We start from the raw sequence: 3,889 nt of genomic DNA on the forward strand, positions 1-3,889 counted from the left end.
TAAAAAGCTTCACTGCTTGTGCATATACAGTATATATTTCCTACCTGGAAACAAGTCTTTCATGAACTGGATGCAGTTTGAATCACAAACAACAACAACAAAATATGCAAAATGTACATAAATGTTGTACATGAAAGCAATGCTTCATCAAAAAGACATGTCTTTAGCATAGACTGCGTATAAGAAATGGACATAGTCACTGTGACGTCACCCATTGGTTTGTGGACTATGGTTTTGAAGCCTGGGCTTCGGCATTTCGGCTGTTGCCCTCTATTTTTTTTGTAACCAGGTGTGACACTAGAGGATGGAGCTAAGTATAACCTAACGCTGAATAAGACATTTTTAGGCGACCAAAATGTTACAATTAACTTTCATGAATTGAAAACACACTGTGAAAGGGTTAAAGTTCTAAGACAAAAACACGGACAACTCCCAGACCGGACAACGCTGTGGTAGCAAGCTATCAATCACAAGGTAGCCACGCCCTAAGCATATCCTGCTTTATGTTCTATTTGACTCTAAATGGGAACATCATGCTGTATTGAAGAAGACTTGAAACTAGCAATTGAGACCATAAACTCAGGGTCATTTTCTCATAGACTTCTATACAATCAGACTTCTTTTTGGAACCAGAGGAGTCGCCCCCTGATGACTATTAGAAAGAATGCAAGTTTAAGGCACTTCCACATTGGATTCACTTCTCAGACCTGGAGGTTGCCGTTTTAATTGAAATTGCCTTCGATCCATATGTTCAGTATGTTACAAACACTCATAGTTTCTCCACATCAGAGAAAGAAATATACACCGTCTGTCTCCTGTTTTCATGTATCCTGCTGTCCTCCACAAAGGAGCAACATACAAACTTTTCAGAGCCACCTTCCAAGCCTGCAGGGAGTATTCCTTTAAATCTGAATGTATGAATCCCATATACACACAACGTTAGGTAAAAAGGGAAACACAGCTACAGAACAAAAAATTGTAAAATTTGATGGAGCTGTTGCACTTAACTTTTGAAATTTATTAAACCTTTAACTCTAACACCAGCAGAGAGTGATAAACCTTTATATTTAAGCATCCTATTTCATCCACAGCTTCTTTTTTTTAATCTCTCTCACCCTTTTTGCTGGTGAAACAGATATTTTATTTCTGACCTTTATTTGAACAAAGACCAATAACCTTCTCTCTACTGGAGCCCTGTCTAACAAAGCACCATCAAATATACACCCACAAATACATAAAGTATGTTGATATAAGCACACTAGTTCTGATTGTGGTAAGAGCCCACATCACATCCAAACCTCCACATAACCACTGAAAAGCGGTGGTGGGTCAGAAGCCTAATTTCTGCCCATCAGGGTCAAAGGTCAAACCAACATGCATAGTGTCTTTTTAAAATAAACTTCACAGGAACCTCGATACAATAAGTAAACGTTGACTTGGTTTCACCCAGGACACCCACTCGCCCTATGCAGAGTTTCTCACTCTTTATACTACGTCAGTTGTTCTGCCAGTTTAATAATGACGCGGATGGGTTTACATGGAGTTACTTGGTGTGCCCGGTGTGCGCCATACAGATGCTAAAGGGTGCCTTGGTGTATCGGTATCAGATGCCAGGGGCACTGACTGACGGTATGTGATGAGTTGGGTTTGGTCAAATATAAAAATCCTAGAGAAGGAAAGCACAGGCAGCTTCATGTTGAGTCTACACTCAGTGTGAAACCTCCCAGTAGGAAGTGATTTTGAACGTCTAACAGAACAGTGTTTCCCTGCAGAAACACTTCTTGGCTGGTGGAAAGACCCATAAAACAGCATAGACCATGAGCCACTATAAATTTCACTGAACCCAACACTAATGGCATTCTTTTAGGAGACGTGCCAGATCCTTTTAAAAAGGGTCATTTTTTAGCACATCTGTGGATTTGCTTTGGAACCATGCATATTTATTTTACTCATTAACCATATGAGGTGTTTCATTTCAAAGTTCTATATATTAAGAAAACACTGCAGCCACAGACGACTCTTTCCTTATGATCGCCTATTTGGAGACCAAAGATTTAACTACCAACTTGGCTGCAGACTGTGATGCTTTAAACCAAAGGGAACCAAACATGGCTAGTCCATCATTCTCTGGACAAAACACCTATTCACTGCTTTAAAAGAGTAGGTAGACAATTTGGGGAAATATGCTTTTTCTTGCAGAGAGTTAGATGAGAAGATCAGTACCACTCTCATATTTGTCTGTTAGAGGACCAGTGTGTAACACCTGGCGGCATCTAGCGGTGAGGTTACAGATTGCGGCTGCTTAGCTTGTAGAAAATGACGTGAAAATGCGAACAGCCTGGGTCATTTGGAGAACAGCAGAGCCAGTGTGTAGAGTGTGCATCTATGTGGGAAGTGAGTGGTGAAGCTTAGAGAGAGAGAGAGAGAGAGCGGCAGCAAATGTGTGTGAGCAAACAAGTGAACACACACTGGTCCTTTAAATGTGAAGCAACAACGTGGTTTGGCATCATGAAAACCTTTAGGATTTTAACTTTGATGAAATTCCATTTTTAGAGGACCAACCGGTCGAGGCAGATTACCGTCCACCCAGAGCCTCGTTCTGCCCGAGGTTTCTACCCGTTAAAGTATTTTTTTCTTTTCTTGCCACTGTCGCACCAAGTGCATGCTCATGGGTCTCTAGATTACGGTGTAGACCCGCTCTATATGAAAAGCGTCTTGAGATAACTTCTGTCATGATTTGAGGCTATATAAAGATAAATTGAATTGAATTGATGTTGGGCGGGAGAAGAACGGAAAGTCAGAGGTGTGGGGTTTTTCAAATCTGATGGTTTTACTGCATAAAGTACAGTCTTCAAAAGGGAGAACATAATTGGACTTTGATATGAAAGTACAAGAACATATATTTGATTTAAATGTAGTGTTAACTAGGTGTATACCATGGGATGGAAAATTAACAACGAAGTGGAAAAATGAATTTTCATTTCATTACGACTGTAAAGCTGCAGATATAACAACATGGCTGCTAAATGACTGAGGACACATTTGTCCCCGCAGTCAATTTCTAACTTTTATTTATTTATCTCTTCAGTCATTTCACATTCACACAGTTAACACACTCTCACACCCGTGAGCTGCCCAGTGCATCAACACATTCAAGAACTTTATCACCATGGCCTTTGGCAATCATAAATTACTACATGCCTGTCTGTAGTAAAGCAGCAGTAAAATACATCAGTGATCGCAGCATTCTGACCTTCTTCTATAACTGCACGACTCTGATTTGCAAATCAACTAAAAAAAAGCAGACTGTTGTCTAAAAATTGTGCTTCGGATATAAAACCAAGAGAATTAGACTGATTTATTTTCACATTATTCTGTATCGGACTTTTAAAGATCACTTCAAACAGAAAGACAAGAGCTCAACTTGGGAATACACATGAGTGGTTAGGCTTTTTAATGATAAGTAAATAATAAAGAAGATCAGAGCACTCATCATGTTTAAATAAAGCAACACAGATCTGTTCGACATTTAAAAATCCATAACGTCGGATTCATTTTGTTCACATTTTTACGAGGACTGTCAAAGTTAACGCGATAATAACGTGTTAATGCAAATTTGTTTAAACGCAACTAATTTCTTTAGCGCATTAACGCAACTTGCAATTAATAGGTTGTAGCGGGCTCTGTTTTAAAGCTAGAGTGAAGATGCTGGCATCATATGGAATCCGTTGGTACCAACCATGTCATACTAGCTTGTTGCAAAGGAGGCTTGTGTGATGCTCCAAACTTACACTACATTTTGGCGAGGAAAAACTTGCATGGCCATTTTCAAAGGGGTCCCTTGACCTCTGACCTTAAGATATGTGAATGAAAATGGGTTCTATGGGTA

This window comes from Sebastes umbrosus, chromosome 11, assembly GCF_015220745.1.
Source record: "Sebastes umbrosus isolate fSebUmb1 chromosome 11, fSebUmb1.pri, whole genome shotgun sequence".
NCBI classification, from domain to species: Eukaryota; Metazoa; Chordata; class Actinopteri; order Perciformes; family Sebastidae; genus Sebastes; species Sebastes umbrosus.